Consider the following 19284-nt stretch of genomic DNA (forward strand, 5'->3'; position numbering starts at 1 on the left):
CAACATTTATGCGCTAAGAACTTCAGTGTTATTTCCTTTATGCATGCCTGAGAACATCCAAGTAAATCCGAGTTGAGGTCACTGGTCCCATTTCCTAGATAAGAAAATTCAGCCCCTGAGACTGGCCCGCAGGGCACAAATAGAGTTGACAAAACACATGCAGGAACAGTGGATCTGTTTCTCAGCTTTCAGTCTTTGATTTTTATCACAGAATTGGAAGCAATTGGAAACATTTAGGCTAAGGGAGTGGCCCAGCATTTAGCATGATGGCTTGATATTGCAGTAGATATTCCTCCACCATCATAGATACCACACACCAAATTTATTGCACTTCTAAAGAAGTTAAATGCCTTTTTATACAGCTTTGAGACCCATTCAAGATCCGTGGTTATCATTATCTTTCAAAATATTTAAGGGCAAATAGAGCACAAAACCAAGTAGATCTAACTCCACCATTAACCACCTAGGTCACATTTGGCAATTTGCTTGATCTTAGCTTTTTTGACAGTATTCTTAGGAAATAGAATAAGATCTCTTTCATCTCTGCCATGTTCTGGTTCACAATTTTCTATTTCTATCAAGAAGTTTGTTTTTATAGGGTCTAACCAGTATGAGGACAGACTCATCATTGGTCTGTCTCTGCTTTTTTAAAGGATACCACTGAACCTCAAAAATCAGTCATTTATTTGGGGGAGGTACTTAGAGTCTCACACTTAATCGCTTTGGGGCTACTCTGTTGATAATGCAGACTTTTTTCTTCTTTGCCATTCACTGAATATTTTTCCTGATTTCAAGAACCCAGGAATGTTCTTGCTACTAAAAAATACAACCCTAGCAGATCCTAAACTATCATTAACTTTAATCCCATATTTCTGCTTCCTTTCATTTCTAAACTCTGAATGTGTTGTTGTTGAGCCTCACAGCTCAGTTTCTCCATCTTGGAGACTCAATGGACTTTTTCTTCAAACTGAGTTTAGATGGTGGTTTCATTAAACTAGCTTTATAAATAGATATGGGCCTGGTGTCTGTTTACAGAGAAACATACTGGTGAGATTGACTTCATACCACTCATTGGCGATAGAGAAGGTCAAGTGAGGGGAGTGATACTATAGATGGAAGGCAAATTGTGTACTTTACTTTTGTCACTTGTAATTCATTGATATAGCTAAAATTCAATCCTCAATAAAGAAGATACCATGAATGGGCTCTCCCTTAGCAAGCCAATTCTCCTCCTCAGAGACAACCAGTTATTTGTGTATAACTCTCCAGATTTTGAGTATACTTCCAGAGATACATTGTGCTTATCAAGAAAATGGGTGTATGTGTATGTACACATACTATATGTACTATATTCTTCCCCCTTTTATGCAACTAGTAGAATACTGTATTCACTGATCTGCACCTCGATTTTTTTTTTCATGCGTCTTAAAGTTCATTTGGTATCAGCTCATAAAAAAACTTTCTTGTTCTTCTTATATAATCACAGATCATTTCATTGTATGGTTGTATTTAGCCAGCTCCCTACCAATAACATTTAGATTGTCTTCATCTTTTTCTGTTATAAGCAATGTTTCCATTAGCCTTTTCATGGTTCATTTTACCGTTGCATTATAAATTCCTAAAAGTAGAAAAGTTGGATCAAACAGTTGGATATGTGTGTATGTGTGCATTCTTAAAATTACTTCCCACAGAGGTTCTATCAAATTTCAATGTATAAAAGTGTCCATCTCCTTATATACTGGCCAACATGTTCTGATCTTTGACACTCCTGGGCAAACAGTGGTACCAGTAGTTTCCATTTTTATTTATTTTAAATAATATTATATGTTTTTAATATGCTCAAACTATTTCATTTTCCTTTTCCATGAACTATCCAAAGATTTCATTTACCTTGTTTTCTATGTTCTTGGTCATTTAGGTCATTTATTTTTTCTTTGTAGAATCTATCTATCTACCTATCTATCTATTCACACACATAATATGTGTGTATATATATATATATATATATATATGTATATACATATATATACATATATACATCTGTGTATATGTACATATATACATACATATATATGTACATATATGTACATATACACATATGTGTATATATACACGTATATAATATCTTGATTTTTGTTGCAAATATTTTCTCAAGTTTGTGATTTTTCTCTTAACTCTTTTTGTTTGTTTTTCTTTGTATTTTAGAGGGAAAGAGAGTGAGAGTTGAGGAGAGGGGCCATGGGAGAAAGAGAGAGAGAGAGAGAGAGGGAGAGAGAGAGAGAGAGAGAGAGAGAGAGAGAGAATCCCAAGCAGGCACCACTTCCAGTGTGGAACCCAATGAGGGGCTCAATCACATGACCCTGGGATCATGACCTGAGCAGAAATCAAGAGTCAGCCACTCGACTGACTGAGCCACCCAGGTGCCCCTTAACTTTGTTTTAATGTATACAATTACTGTACTGCAAATTTTAAAATACTTTTATGTAGTTAAATTTCTCAGTGTTCTCTTGTATAGACTTCTGTTTGTGTCATACTTGTAAAAGCTCTTTCCCATGCCATTCTTTTTAAATTTTCATTTGGGAGTTTACTACTATATATTTTTTATGTTAAAAACCATAAGACATTAGTGATTTTATGATGTAGCTACATTATAGCAGATTTAAAATTTTCTGACCCTTATATTCACAGATTTAGTTGACTTTGGCTGTCTCATTTTCATTAGCTAATTGCCTTAGAGTTCTCTTATGTTTTATGTTAGCAGATATTCATATTCTCACATTTAAAGTTTCCCAAATTTTCTTATTCATTGTTGAAATTTGTTGATGTTGTACTCTCCCTTCCAGTCTAGAATTTATTCATTAATTAGCTCAAAACAAATTATGGCATTTTTGCCACTGTATTAGTATTGAGAGTATAATGTTTTCCTCTTAAATATAAGTTGAGTGTTTATTTTGCTAGTTGCATGTGATAGCCTATGTTCATTTATATTTTGTATGAAATAATTAAATTGATTAATATGAAAGATCTTCAACAAGGTCACTGACCAGTCCTTATCCAGGCTAATTTGTTATTTTTAAAAGCCACACTATAATCACTTATTTAACATTCGAAAAATGTGTAAATATTTGACTTCTCCAAATGTTAATAATATGTTCTGCCACTTGAGAACTCTTCTGTAGACTGATGTGATAAGGCTTTTTTTTCTCATTTTGCTCTCCACCCTCATGGAATAGATCCAGGAGGCTCTCTTCAAAGGAAGTCCAACTCAGACCAGCTCATAAGAGAAATCTCAAGATTTGACCTGAAGGTTTACAATTATTTCCTTTTACTTAATCTTGTGTGCTCTGAACTCTTTTGAACTAAAGCAATATGTGTCATTTCCATTCTTTTCTGTGTGAATGTGGTTGCTGGAAGGAAGTGTTACTACACTTGGTCAATGACAAGAGAGACAGAATGATTCTCAGCCATTTTAAGACTTAGACTCAGTTTCATAAATATAAAGAGAACTTTTTCTCTGATACACAATTAGCCATGCTAATTGAGATAATAGAACAGGTAATCCCTAAGAGCAGGAAATACCCTCTCCAGAACTTTATTTCACTATTAGTATCCAAAATAGATATGCCTCTGCTAAGCAATTGGTCTTTAACTTACAATTATAATGAATTGTGTAACAGCTCAAGAGCAAATTTGTGGCTTACCCTCAGCAAGCATACAAGATAGGCAGGCACTTTATCTACTCGTCTCATTTCTTGCTCCATTTTATGTTTCTAGCCTTATTTTCACTTTGCTGTGTTTTTCTCACTTAATGTATTTACTTTGCAGTATTATATGCATCTTTATAAGCCATTTTAACTTTGAAACAATACAGAAAACTTAAAAATAATAATACACACATTATATACATAATAATACAAAAATATATATATACAGATCAGAGAACCAACATGAGGGTTCTTCTAGTTGCTGAGTATGACTACTCTATTCACTCCAGAACAGAAAATAACCATGGTGTGAATTTGGAGACCCACTAGTCCCACTGAGAGATGGACCCAAGCCAAAATGCCATTAATTACCCAGTCTTCATAAGGCCCCTTTCTTGACATGTTACATATTAATAATTTAATGTTAGTCCCCAAAAGTCTGGCTATGTCTACTTACTTAAAACACAGTCATCTGAGTAAATGACCCAAGGTCCTGTTGGGGAAGGCCAGGAAAAAACTTAAAGTGAGGGTCCTTGCTCAGGAACTGACCTCCTCCTCATTTAAAGAGCTCTAGGGCTGTGAACCGGCTCAAGTCTGGGATTGGTTAAGAGGCTGTGATTCTGTATTGTGGTAACTCAAGTTACATTTCTGTAAGCCAGACCTAAAGGTTTTCTGTTATACAAATCAAGTAAGACTTTATGAGGCTGCCCATCTACTTCAGTCCTAGGGAAAAAGTAAGTTATAAATACCAGCTACCATCATATGACTAGTTGCAGAAACAGATAATAAGTATTTCTTCCTTGATTTGATATAAATATCAAATATCAATATTCTGTCCTCTCCCCTTCCTCTACTAATGTAAGATGTGTAAATTGTAGTTAACCTTACATCACAGTATTAAACCACAACATATGACATAGTGAGTGTGACTCAGCTAAAAGATTGAATATCACCCCAAGATGTATAAAAGAACATGTGAGACTTTGTGGATTCTCTTTTGGAAAGAAGATCAATATGTTTCTGAGTCGATAGGTACACCATGTTCTGTGGAAGTATCAGTTTGCTTTTGTTTTTATCTGGCAGTTAAATGTGATTAACAGAGGTGTGTATGGATGCTAGATTGTCAAGAGGATGGACTGTTGTAGTTTGTACTTATCCCTGGGTTAATTTGGGAACTGTATTTCCCAAATCCCCTGCCATGTAATGATTTGGGAGTTAGAGCTGGCTAAAACAGGCATTTACATGAGATGTGTGGGGACAGAAATAGTGGTCAAGAATTTCTGAAGGCCTTTGTGTAGTAGATGTGCTGATGGACAGAGGCTGAGGTACACAGTGGGTACCAGCCTGAAATTCACTCTTTTCTACATATAGCCCTTCTTCCTGATTGGTGGCCCTGCTGACCTAGAGACCCCAGGCCTGTGACTAGACAACTAGCTGTAGAGACAATAGATTTCCAGAAACCTCTCCACAAATTCTCCCTTTGCTGTGGCACTATGGTGGTTAGGATGCTTGGCTTTTCAGACACATTAGTGACTCCTCTGATTCTCCAATTCCCCTTCCAGATGTTTATTTTCTCAGCTTCGTTCACAATTCTGTGAGATCTAATTCCTATAACAACTCGATCTACAACACCTAGTGAATCTGCTATCCTGACTGAATCATGACTGTTATAAAATCTACAGATTTTCCATGATAAAAATAAAGAGAACTTACTCCCTTTTCCTCCTGCTTCTTCCCTACACTCCATCCCCTCATCTTTCACATATGGTTAGCTCAATATTGAGTGGTTATGTTATTCTGACTGATGTTATTCAGAGTCATGTCATGTAGTAAACTGTAACTACTGTGACTTTCCTATGTAACTTTTTGTTTTCTCTGGAATTATCATTACCTTGTTTTCTGTATTCTGTGACTTACCAGAAATTCAATCCAAACATTCTTCTGGTGTTCTTAATCACCTCTTAATATGTTTATTCATACCAAGTAGACCATCAATTTCATCTACTTAAAGTTCCTCTTGAAGGCTCTGGCATGCTTCAGCTGAACTGGTTACCCTTTGGGTTGTCATTCTGGAATGTCCCTTCACTATCTTCCTGGGAATTCCCTTTCCCTCTCACCTCTGGCAGATTTTCTGTTTCCTGCATCCCACATCTTCCCCTTTCCAAGTGAACCTTCACTATGGTGAAGGACGTTCTCCAAGACTTTCTTGAAAAATTTTGTGTAGTAGTAAATTTGGGGGGAATTTGTGTTTCTAAAAATGTCCCTATTCTACCCTCACAACTGATTACTTAGCTGAATATAAAATTATATATTGAGATTTTTTTTTTTAGTAATATGGAGACATTACTCTGCTGTATTTTACCCTCCAATATTACATTTGAGAAGGCCAAAGCCATTCTAATCGCTGATTCTTCTTCATGTTCCTGTCTGGAGCCCAGTCCCAGAAGCTTTAGCCTACAATTTCACTGTCAGTACTGTGTTGTGGATCTTTTTTCATTGCTCTTGTTGGAAGTTTGGTGGCCCTTTAAACATGCAAATTCATGTCCTTCCATTCTGCACCTGTGCTTTGGTGATTTCGTGGATGATCTCTCTCCCCCCACACACATTTTCTTTTCTCCTTTTTTTCTGGAAGAACTGTTGTTCAAATATTGAACATAAGAGTTGTCTTTTAAATTTCCTATATTACCTCTCCTATTTTTCATCTCTGTCTTTTTTTCTCTACTTTCTGAAATTTGCCCTCAACTTTGTCATCCAAGTCATATAAAGAATTCTCCATCACCCTTTTCATTCGTTTAATTATAAGAGCTCTCTTTCTCTTTTTAACTTTTTCTTTATAGCACATGATCTTGTTTATTCCAGTTGTGGCCTTTATCTTTTTATCTTTAAGGATTTTCTTGATATTTGATAATTATTGGCTATTTGCTTGTATTTTTTTCTCAAATTTTTACTTAAATTTGAGTTAGTTAATATACAGTGCAATATTGGTTTTGTTTGCCTCTATTTTAAAATGAGAGATTAAAAAACTGATTTTTAAAAACTTATCATTTGGGGGTGCCTGGGTGGCTCAGTCGGTTAAGCGTCCAGCTTTAGCTCAGGTCATGATCTACCGGTTTGGTCTGTGAGTTCAAGGCCTATATTGGACTCTGTGCTGACAGCTCAGATCCTGCAGCCTGCTTCAGATTCTATGTCTCCTTCTCTCTCTGCCCCTCTCCTGCTCATGCTCTGTCTCTCTCCCCAAAATAAATAAACATTAAAAAAAAAACCTTATCATTTGGGTGATACTTGTCAACTTGAAAATTATTATAAAAATGGACCATAAATAAACTGAGGAATTTATTGAGAGAAATCAAAATATAATTTCTTTGATTATTCTCACTAGGGTTGGTCATATTTCCCAGAGAAAAGTTTCCTAATATTCTGCTAAGAGGGAGGGTTAGGGGTTAGGAAATTATTGTCTTTTATGCCTCATTTCTTTGAGAATTGTTCCCTCTTTTGAAAAAAAAATTACTTTAGATTGTGTAAGGTTTCAGGAGAGTACAAAATTAAAGACAAAAGTGTTCTATTGTTGGGGTGCTTGGGTGTCTCAGTTGGTTAGGCCTCCAATCTCAGGGTCATGAGTTCAAGCCCTGCATTGGGCTCCACACTGGGCATGAAGCTACAAGGAAGGAAGGAAGGAAGGAAGGAAGGAAGGAAGGAAGGAAGGAAGGAAGGAAGAGGGAGGAAGGAAGGAAGAAAGGAAGGAAGGAAGGAAGGAAGAGGGAGGGAGGGAGGGAGGAGGGAAGGAAGGAAGGAAGGAAGGGAGGGGGAGGGAGAGAAAAGGAAGGAAGGAAGGAAGGGAGGGGGAGGGAGAGAAAAGGAAGGAAGGAAGGAAGGAAGGAAGGAAGGAAGGAAGGAAGGAAGGAAGGAAGGAAGGAAGAGGGAGGGAGGAAGGAAGGAAAGAAGAGGAAGGGGAGGGGGAGGGAAGGGGAAGAGAAAGGAAAGGAAAGGAAAGGAAAGGAAGAAGAAAAGGGTTCTATTGTAATTTGTCTTCATATGTTCTTTTATTCATTCAACAAATAATTATTGAAGTCCTATATATTAACATTGTTATGGGTGCTGAGGATAGAGTGGTGAGCAAGGAAGACAGGACCATCGCCCTTATGGAGCCTATATACACGCATATACACACACACACATACACACACACACATATATACTACTTGGAAGAGATAAACAATAAAAAGTAAATAAATAAACAAGAGATTGTCTTTGCTTCCTAAAGTGTTTATTTTTGTGCATTTTATTTCAGTGTAATTTCAAAAAAACCCAGATACCCTTTTCCAAGTATTAGCAATGTTTAAATTTTACTGCATCTGTTTCATCATTCACTTTATCTCTATAGCCTTATGTATTTTTTCTTTTTCTTTTTTTAATGTTTATTTTATTTTTGAGACAGAGAGAGACAGAGCATGAGAAGGGGAGGGGCAGAGAGAGAGGGAGACCCAGAATCCAAAGCAGGCTCCAGGCTCTGAACTGTCAGCACGGCCAGACATGGGGTTCGAACTTACCAACCGTGAGATCATGACCTGAGCCGAAGTCAGACGTTTAACTGACTGAGCCACCCAGGCACCCCAACCTTATGTATTTTTTCTAAACCAACGATGAGCAAGTTTTAAATATACCCTGTTATTCCTAAATACTCCAGTGTATACTTCCTGAGAATAAGAACATCCACTTATATAACCTCAACGTTATCAAAATAAGGAAAGTTGACATGGATATAATATCATTATCTCATTCACAGCCTATATTCAAATGTTCTCAGTAGTCTAATATGCCCTTTACAGCTACTTGTCCTCCAGGCCAGGAGGAATCCAGAATCACATACGACATTTAGCTGTCATGCGCCATTGTCCTCTTTAACCTGAAACTTTTTTTTAGTTTATCTTTGTCATCTGTGGCCTAGGCATTTTGAAGATAAAATGAACACAGTCATTTTTTTTTAACATCCTTTAGCTTAGATTTTTCTGGTACTCCTTCACAAGTAGATTAAGCTTATGCCTTTATTAGGAGGAATAAGATGATATTGATGTTGTGACCTTATCAGGGCATCATATCAAGAGGAACATGATACTAATCTGTCCCATTACCCATTGCTTGGTTAAGATATTATGTGTCAGGATCTTACATGGAAAAGTCACTATTTTTCCTTTTGATGTTCACAATTATTTTATGGAAAACCCTGGCACTATTGTAAATATTTTTTCCCTCATCACACTTTCACTATCTACTTTGATCATCTATCTAATGATTCTTGTTCAAATCAATTATCCTTTGACAGTTGCTAAATGGCAACTTTCAAAATGCATTATTTATTCCACATTTATTAGTTGTTTGTCTAAAGCTTTCTCTTCTCCCTGATCAACTGATTGATATCAGTATGGACCCATGGATTCTTATTTTGTTCAATGGGTTATTTGTGTTAACTGTATTTATTTTGATTCTCAGTTTGTCCCAGATTTGGCCTCTGGGAGAATCTTAAACTGGGTTCTGTGTCCTTTTCACATGTTCCAAACATTCTTTAAGTATTTTTCAATTTCAGCACAACCATAACTTCCAGACTTATCTTGTGTTTTCCATATTCCAGCCCTGCAATGAACCTTTTCTCCAAAGCTCTGGTTCTATTTACTAGAGAATTCTGTTTGGAAACCAAGACCTGGGTGTGGATTTACACAACGCCAGGAGTGTCATAGCTTCTAGTTTTTCTCAGCATCAGAGTTAAAACCATGAGTGAGTTCTTATGTACACCCTCATTCCAATCCAACAACACAATTTATTCTAGCCTTGCCTCTTTCCTTGTTTATAACTTGCTCTGCAACAGTGATAAATATAAATTAGAAATAAACACAAAAGCAATTACTGCTGTTGTGTGAGTATTAAGAAGACTTTACAGAGACGATATATGATCATGGTTTTGAAGGCTGAATAGGATTTTATCAGGGAAGCAACAAAAAGCATTTAAATCAAAAGTGATAGAAAGCAAGTAAACAGAGATATAAAGGGAAATAGTTGTCTACTAAGCCAAGGTGCTAATCGGGTGGGGCATGGACGGAGGGACAGAAGATGAGGGTTTAAACTGGCAAAGTGATGGGGCACTTGGGTAGCTCAGTCGCCTGGACATCTGACTTTGGCTCAGGTCATGATCTCACGGTTCGTGGGTTCAAACCCCGTGTCGAGCTCTGTGCTGACAGCTCAGAGCCTGGAGCCTGATTCGGATTCTAGGTCTCCCTCTCTCTCTGCCCCTCCCCTGCTCACACTCTGTCTCTCTCTCTCTCAAAAATAAATAAAAATTAAAAAAAATTTTTTTAACCGGCAAAGTGAATTGTAGACAGATTATAGGCGAATAGGCTTTGATGGTAACAAAAAGGAATTTTCAATATGAATTGAGGACTTTTTTTTTTAAGTAGGAGGTGTAACATATTCAATTCTACCTTAGGAAAATAATTATTTCAGTGATACTGAAAACACATTAGAGGGAAACCAGTTCAGAAATTAATCATATACATGCTTTATTATATGTCGTATATGACTATATTTTGTATGATCTATTTATACACACACAGTTGATTTTCGTGGTGATTGTGTTCTATAAAGTAGCCATGAATTCTAAACAATTGTTCCTAGGAGAAAAACAGTGTTAGGTTCCTGTAAGCCTATGTTCACATTTTATTGACCAAACAATACACAACCTTGTTTTAAGTGTGTTTCTGTTTAAAGAAATTTTATTTAATATATACTGTTAATTCACTAACATCAAATTCACAGCAATAGCATTATAACTCGCACCTGAATGAAGTTTAATTAACACACGTATTTTCTCCATAAGGCACATTACAGCCTTCCTACATCAGGGAACACTAGATTCAACTATATGCTTGGGGCCCATTATAAAAATCACCAACAGAAAATCCCCCAAATATAAAAAAATCCAGTACTAAATAGGTTGCAAAAAAGGACACTTGTTCATAGTTGGAGAACTGAAACAAGAAGACAAACTATCACTTTGTTGAACCTCTGCTGGAAACATGCATGTCAGGCAATTTAAATTTTTTGCCACTCTGTGCATATTCAGGAATATGAAACTGCCATAAATATTGATTTGGGGGTTATAAATAAATGTTAGTGAGTAGGCAGATTTGCAAATAGAGAATCTATAAACAGTGATTATCATCCATATTATGTATGAAACTAGATCAGTACAATATTGGTGGAAATGGAAAGGAAGGATTGATGGCTTAAATGCAGGAATAGGGATGGGGCACCTGGGTGGCTCAGTTGGTTAAACATCCGACTTCAGCTCAGGTCATGATCTTGTGGTTTGTGAGTTCGAGCCCCACGTCGGTCTCAGAGCCTGGAACCTGCTTCGGATTCTGTGTCTCCTTCTCTCTCTGCCCTTCCCCCACTTGTGCTCTGTCTGTATCAAAAATAAGTAGATGTAAAAAAAAAATTTAATGTAGGAATAGGGAGAGGTAGAAGGCAAGGATGATGCTGGAGTTTCTATTTAGGAAGACTGGGTAAATGTTAACAATATTACCAAAAATATAATCCCAGAAAATAGACTGGAGGAGAAAGAATACAATATTGGAAATGCAGAATTTTATTATTTATTTATTTATTTATTTATTTATTTATTTATTTAATGTTTATTTTTGAGAGGGGGGGGAGGGAGGGGCAGAGAGAGGGGGAGACACGGAATCCGAAGTGGGCCCCAGGTTCTGATCTGTTAGCACAGAGTCTGATGCAGGCCTCACACTCATGAACTGTGAGATCATGACCTGAGCTGAAGTTGGACACTTCACTGAGCCACCCAGGTGCCCCAGAAATGCAGAATTTTAAAACATGGACAACATCCTGGTAGAGCCAGCAGGTAATCAGTGATGACACAGACTTGGAACACCTTACAAAGGCCAGAGCTAGAGATAAAATTTGATTATCAGGTACACATAGAATACAATTGAAGCCAAAGGAATAGTAGAGATTTCCAGGGTAAGGAGGCAAAAATCCAACAAGACAAACCTTGAAAAAAATATAAAATTTAAGGTATGTAAAAGAAGAGAACCAACAAACAAGCCAAGGAGGAAACTGGTGGGAGGAGGGGCAGGAATCAAATCTAAGGGGATTACAAGAAAAATAACAAGGCTAGTAAATGTTCCCTTAGGAGGACAAGAAGTAAAGGAAATATGCATGCAAACATGTATGTAATACAATTGTAAATAGGCAAATATTTGAGTATTTGGTACCCCTAACCTGTGTCACACTATAATTTTTATCATGCTTTCAGATGGTAGACATAATTTAAAATTAGAAAGATAGATACCCCAAAAGTACACCAGAGTCCAAATGGACCAAGATGACAGTATTTTGGAGAAATCAGAAGGACTCTATACCATTAATTTCAAGATAGAGATATAAAGATGTTCATCAAAGATCATGAGAAGTTGATCCATGATATAACATCAAAAAATATTGGTTTAGTTACCCCAGTCCAGTAATATAGGTATGGTAACCCCAGTCTATCCACAAGCAGAACACAATAAAAAAAAATAGGACAGAAAAGTGGGAGAGCACAGAACAGAAAGAAAGGATCAGGAATGATGAAGCATAGACCAGGGTTTTCAGAGAGAAGACTTACTGTTCCCAGGAATGGCAGGCTACATTATTTGAACCAACTCTTCTGCTGAAAACAACTAAAAAATGCTGAAAATAATAAACATCATTCCAACAGCCACAAAGAGCTAACAAGATAGTAAGGAATAACAGGCCAAAGAACCCAGGATGTTAAGTGAGCACAAAAACCACTTTCATCCTGAGGCTATTTACCCAACATAAAAATGTGAATTTCCATTTTCTCCGGAAAGGGAGGGTTTCTTGTGGAAAGAGAAATAGAAATTCAAATCGAAGATAGATACTAATTGAGGAATTAAATAGGAGACCCTTCTCACAATAACCTGGTACCCCAGCTTAGAGTCAGGGTGGTTCAGTAGTAAACCAGCCCTCACCACCTCTTGCATCCCAGATTTACATCACCTGGGTGGTCTAGGGACACTCAAGCATTGAAATAAAATTAAGGTGGTCCTGGACTGATAGTCCCCACAGGTGCTGACAGAAGCAAATTCCAAAATTGCCTAGGAATAAAGTGCCTTCATCCTGAATTCACATTAGTCCCACAAATAATTTTTCAAATACAATAACCAGCACAGAGTAAAAAATAAGCAGACACACACAAGAGACACAGTGGACAAGAAACAACAGACAACATAAAGAGACCCACAAAGACTACAAATATTATAATCAGACAAACCATAAAATAGCTATGCTTTAATGTGTTTCAAGGAAAAAAAGAAGCTTCACAATATCTGCAGGGAATATGATTGACAATGAGTGAAATAGGCAGAAAAGGCTAAGGACAGTAAAGTTTGGGTAGAAAAGAACAGATTCTCTTTGCATCCATACATGCCTATATAATGGATAAAATCAGTAACCACACCATCATATTCATCACAGTGCATTCTTAATCCTATACTATGTAGCAGATATCTGTCATTTTTGCAAGTCTGTTTTCCATTCTCAAACAGCAACCTTATTTTCTTTAGTTACACACATTCTCTGTACATTTACAAGGAAGTCTCACTTTCCTTCAGCCCCCAAGAGCAGTAGGTAACGTGACCTCTGGCTGACCATTTGAAGCATTCCATTTCCCTACTTACTGTAATTGATTCAGGATCAGGACAGCTTTCCAGGTCAGACCAATGACAGGAGAATCTTTGCTGGAAATGCTAAGGTTGAGAAACTGGTAGGCGGTGAGTCTGTAAGGCCATCTTGGAGTCATGAGGGAAGAGCATGCTTGCAAATAAAGCCAACACCAAGAAAAGAAAAGCCAAGGAAAAGAAATAGATTCTAGAGGACATCTTTTAAATACCTAGATTCTGCAGTGCCTGGGTGGCTCAGTTGGTTAAGTGTCCTACTCTTGGATTTGGCCCAGGTCATTATTTCATGGTACATGGGTTTGAGCCCATGTCAGTCTCTGTGCTGTCAGCATGGATCCTACTTGGGATTGTCTCTCCCTCCCTCTCTGCCTCTCTCTCTCTCTCAAAATAAATAAATAAACTTTAAAAAATACCTATATTATATGCCCATAGGCTTGATACTTTCCATTTTAAAAGGCAGTACATTTCCTTTTTCGGCTTAAGCCAGTTTGAATTGGGTTTCTGTAACTTGGAAGTAGAGTCCTGGTAATATAAGAACTAGATTCAGAGCCCTGGTCTAATCACCAACAATAAAATATCTGAGACAGAGAGAAAGAGTCAGCTAATGAAAGAGAAGAGAAATTTTCTAGAGAGGGAATGATTTAAAAAATCAGATAATGAGACTGATCTATTGCCAACTCATCCTAAAAACAATCTCCTCCTGCTGAATTTCCATAACACTTTATAATTACCTTTTTCTGGCATTTAAAACATGTCACCTTATATTGTCTCTAACTTTGTATATCCCTTTCTCTCCTGCAAATATGCATACCCTAGGGAACAAATAATCATAGGATTTCAGAGTTAGAAAGTACCTTGGACAGACTTAGTAGAATTTTCTTATTTCATAAATTGAGCTAGGGACCATGTCTGTTTCATCTTAGTATCCTAGATGTATTTAGGAAGTAATATTAATTGAAAGAATGAGTTGATTAAATTAAAAGAGAAAAGAGAATAGGAGAGAAGAGAAATTAAGAAAAAGTGAGAGATATAATAAATAAAATGTATGTATTTGGGGAAGGGGAGAAGAGGAGAGGTTGGAAGACAAAGAAGGAAAGAAAAAAATAATAAGAGAAGGTAGAAGAAATTAGGAATATTGAGCAATATTTGCATGAGTCTCCAGTTGTGAGCTATATCATAATGCTTTTCTTTTAGAACTTTGACCCTTCTAAATTTTCTCTGCTTATGCAAATAATAAAAGGTATATTTTTTTTAGTATCCTGAGTGCACATCAAACAACAGGAGGAAGGAACTCTGGATGTGTTCTTCGGGGCTGGGACAGTCCTGATTTAAATAGTGGAAGTAGGATGGAGACTAGAAGCTTCCTAGACTGACTGGTGATGGGTTTATAGAACTTGTTCATGATCATTCTGGTGGATTGCATTGTGACTTTCAATTATTTCTTTCCTCTTTCCTTTAGGATAATTATTCATCTTACCCATTACCATGGAAACTGCAATGACTTCTTGTGGGAGAAATATACCTCCGTGTGCCAACTGATATCAGTCTTAGTCATGTGACTTGCTTTAGTCAAAAGCATGTGTGACTCATGCCACATCCAAGCAGAAGCTTTAAGAGCCATGATGAGTGTCTCTTGTTTCTTTAGGCCTGAAAAAGACATGTTTCAAATAAAAGCTGCTCCTATATCTGGATCCTGGAATAAGAGGATAACACAGAGCCACAGCTGATCCTCAGATACTTTTGTTATTCTAAATTACTGAGATTTACGAATCATTTGTTACCAAAGCATAGCTGACTTATACATCAATAAATTGTTTTTGATGCACAAACAGCAATATTTTTAAATGTAAATTCCTGGGTTACTTTGTTTTCAGGACTATGTGCTCTAAGATAAAACTGATTCAGAAAAAAGAATGCTGTTTGAAATATAATTTTGTCTATGTTTATAAACCTTTTTGATTTCTCAATACCTATGCTGTACATGAAAGAGAACTTCAAAAATAGATCCAAAATCTGTATAATCACAGATCCACATGTCTGAGAGGGCAATAAAAGAAAATCACCATAAGTCCTCCCAGCAGAAACAGATTGCTTTGTTCTCATGCAGGAAAAATGGACTTTACTTTTAAATGTTAAAAAAAATTATAAGGCAGTCTGTGTGTATAGGGAAGACCACCCCTTTCTTCACCACTACCACCATAAAAATATTTACAGACTATAAATATCTTGGTTTCAGGACCCAACTGGTCATCTGATAGCTCAGTAATAGTCTCGGTGCAGAAAGAAAAATATGTTTCTTGGTTTTAGAGGAAGGAAAAGGAAAACAAGTCCAATAGTTGCATTTTTTAATTCCAATCTGCAAAGGAAATGTTTTCTTTCATGAAAAACCAGTGAAGCAAGACTCCCTGAATTTTTATATAAATCTTAAAAAATAAAGCAATGTACTATAGGGTAATACCACTTGAGAAAAGGTAGGTTTTTCATTTTAAAGGCTGATAATAATAAGCAGGAGTGCTACCAGAATTATAGTATGTATGTGAATATGTATAGCTTTAGCCAACCTGTTACATAGCCCTCCTCCTCAAACAATCAAAATTGCTTTTCCTTTATATCTAAAAAAGAATAAATTTCATTTTTACCCTTTCCTTTCAAATAAATGAATGAATGAATGAATAAAAAAACTGGAGGAAAGATTAAGAGAAGGCTTTTATAAGTCATTGGAGTTTGAGTTTCAGAAACATTTTTCTACCTTTTTTTCTAAAAGGCTAGATACACATAAAAATAATAAGAAAAATATGCTGTTCACTGCATCCTGAATCCTCATCTTTCAAACTGGACCTATTTGCGAGTGTCAGTTAGATCCTGCCAACTGTAGAAGCTGCATTCCTGCTGGAAAGTCCTAGTGTAAGAAGATTGTATTTCTTCTGGAGCACACCCATTGCAATTTGCTAATATTCTTAAGGTGAGAGGTCCAATTCCGTTTGCCAACTGCACCCACCAAGTTGGTTTTGGAAGATGTTGACTGTTGGGTGTTCAGGAAGAGGTTTTTTAGATTCCAAATGTTTCCTATTTGTTTGTTTTTTTTTTTTTTTTTAATACTCATCCATCAAATACGTGGGTTAGATTTCCTTTCCTGTTTGGGAAAGAATCTGTTCTTTCCCCCTTTTTGGTGGCAATTCATTATTTTTACAAGATTAATCACTGGGCCATAAATCTTATGTGTCTAAGGTACTTGGCCTGCTCTTTGCTGCATCACTATAAAATATTAGTAAATCTAATATAACAGATTGTGTCATCCAATGTATGCATTTTTGAAAGTGGAAGCCAAATGAAATTAAATTGAATTGGCTGACTTCTAAGAACCAGAGAGCTGTATGAGGTAGTTTGGACTGAGTACAATCTCAGCCTACCTCCATTCTGCTCTTCCTCCTTAAGAAACAACTTCTTTAATTGTGAGCCCATGACTGTTGAAAGGTTGGTCTTTGTTGACTATGAAGGGCCATTATGCAGCCTAATGAACTGGAATTTGGAATCTTCCATTGCTTTTCTCTCCACCTCTCATTGCACAAACGGTTGTATCAGCTTTGCCCTCCAGTACAGCTGCTCTGTGGGTGTGCATTCTGTCCAGCTCCAAGCAAACAGCTTCCCATCAGGTCCAATCAGACTTCTCACAATATTTTAAGAACAGAAAGAATCCCCTTCTTCCTTGTGTGCCCCTTTTCACCCAGACCATCATCTGGTGCAGAGGTTACAAACTCAAGCAGCTACTCAGGATAAGTAGTTAACATAAATGAGTAAAATGAGCAGGTGGGGACAATGGAGAATTACAGATTATATGTCCCATCCAGAGAAGGCATTCACCACTGAGTTCTGGCCAAATTTCTTCATGTAAGCATTTGAACTTGTAAGGCCAAATCTTTTCTTTTTTCAAGAAAAATGGTGTCTCAGTCAAGATTCAATCAAGGAAACTATGCAAATCAAATTTTTATGACATATCCCAATTTCCACAGGTAACTAACTAACTTAAATTTGTAAATATATACATGTATATGCACATTGTTTACTGAATCAAGACTGTGGATCTTGGGGCTCCTGCCTGGGTGGCTCAGTTGCTTAAGCTCCCGGCTTCAGCTCAGGTCATGATCTCGAAGCGTGTAGGTTTGAGTCCCACATCAGGCTCTGCGCTGACAGCACAGACAGCAGAGGAGACTGGAGCCTGCTTCACATTCTGTGTCTCCCTCTCTCTCTCTGTCCCTTCCCTGCTCGTGCTCTGTCCCTCTTTCTCTCAAAAATAAATAAACATTAAAAAAAAGACTGTGGGTCTCTACTTTGTGACAATGGGTGATATTTCTTCCCACATGTATTACTGAAGTTACAGTCTCAACTTTTCAGGATTATAGGACACATTCAGCTCAGTAACCTCAGGGTACTTTACTTTGTGATCATTCATGTATTTATTCATTCATCCATCAAATATTTATGGAGGGGCACCTGGGTAGCCCAATCAGTAAGCGTCTGACTCTTGATTTTGGCTCAAAAATGACATGGCTCATGTCATGTTCTCATGGTTTGTGACTTTGAGCCCCACATCAAGCTCCATACTGACAGTGCAGAGCCTGCTTGGGATTCTCTCTCTCTCCCTGCCCCTCCCCTGCTTGTGCGCTCGCTCTCTCTCTCTCTCTCTCTCTCTCTCTCTCAAAATAAATAAATAAACTTAAAAAAATATTTATGGGGTGCCCATGCTAGGGGATGGATATATGGAGAAAAATAGGACATGGTATCTGCCTTCAAGGAACTGACAAACTACCCAGGGAGTCTGACATACAAACTAAGTTAATATGGGTATAGGAATCTGTTAAGTGCAAAGAGGCAAACTGTCATTGGGTTGTTTTCAAAATCAGTTCTCAAACTTACAGGGCTGCCCAATCTTCCACCAAGCTCCCACAACCAGCTCCCCCACCCACCCACTCTTCATATCACATATGCTCATTACTGCACTGCACATACTAAAGGAGGTGGATGTGTTTGCTGGCTGCTTCATGCCCATTAAACTCGGTTACTCTACCAAACTGTGCATTTCAGGAAGTCAGTTATACAGTCCAACTTAAAACAGAGAAATCTTGTTGCTCTTACTTTTCTCACCCTGATTTCTCCCTTATCCTTTATGCCCCAAGTCCCCTTACCTTAATATTCACTTCTCATATATAGGTAGAACATAGCAAAATGCCTGGCATGACTTCTAGCTACTAGAAACTAACGGAATGAAATTCAGTCTCTCTCTAAAAAAGCAATGCTTTTAAGATGTTCCACCTTAAACCTTAAAATGTAAATAGGTATTCAAATACACTAGGACTTAAGAATGGCATTAAAATAGAAGGGTTTTCAGATGTTTTGGAATTATTCTCTCTCTGCAATTTACAGATGAGTTTGGGGGTCTCTATGTAGTTGAAAATCAACAAATCAAGAGTTTTTACTATCACCTAGAATATATTATTAGCTATGGCTAAGGTATAGGTGGTGTTCATTGAGAACCTTTTATGTTTCAGGAACTGTGTTAAAGGATTTATGCTGCCTAACTTAATAATTTAATTGTCACAATTCATAGGTAGTGTTACCACATTTCCAAATGAGAAAACAGACTTGAGGAAATTGAGTAACCTATGCAAAATCACACACTAGTCAGTGGCAAAGACCACATGCTTGGCCCTTGCTTCTCCCCATAAACCACACTGTTATTTTAAACCAGATACTGAGTAGATCCTTGCTCACTCAGTTATGATTTTACATGGATGGATCCCTTAGCTGCCACCTGATCTTTATGCCAAAGAAGTAAA

This window comes from Felis catus, chromosome F2 (genome assembly GCF_018350175.1).
Source record: "Felis catus isolate Fca126 chromosome F2, F.catus_Fca126_mat1.0, whole genome shotgun sequence".
Classification (NCBI taxonomy): Eukaryota; Metazoa; Chordata; class Mammalia; order Carnivora; family Felidae; genus Felis; species Felis catus.